Consider the following 510-nt stretch of genomic DNA (forward strand, 5'->3'; position numbering starts at 1 on the left):
CTAGAAATGCAGACTTCTGGAGCCCAACCTTCAGGATCTGGTTCAGTAGCATGGGGATGGGGCCCAGGAAGCTGTGTCTTTAACCAGTCTCAGGCGACCTCGATGTCCATCCAGGTTGGAGAATCATGAAGCAGGCCTGCTCACCTCATCTGAGAGATGAGAGGACAGACGCAGAGAAATCCCTGGCTCATGTGGCCGCCCCTCCAAAGCTGTTTAGCATAGGAGGTCCCAACTCATTCAACCCTGCTGACACAGAGGTACACAGACACACAGACTGGATCCAAATCCCAGTGTTGACACTCCCTTGATGTGGGACCATCAAAGCCAGTCACTCCATTGCTCGACTTCACTTTTCCCATCTGTAAAATGGACGAGATGCCATCTACAGCCCAGGACCATTGTGAGACTTTGAGAGATTCCTCCCTCCCAATTACGTGGTGAAGAGAAGATTGCATGATCATTGTACCCGTTAGGACTAGGTGGCACTCACTGAGATGCAGGTATGGCTCC

The sequence above is a fragment of the Mandrillus leucophaeus genome, unplaced genomic scaffold (assembly GCF_000951045.1).
Source record: "Mandrillus leucophaeus isolate KB7577 unplaced genomic scaffold, Mleu.le_1.0 Scaffold400, whole genome shotgun sequence".
In the NCBI taxonomy this organism is placed as follows: domain Eukaryota; kingdom Metazoa; phylum Chordata; class Mammalia; order Primates; family Cercopithecidae; genus Mandrillus; species Mandrillus leucophaeus.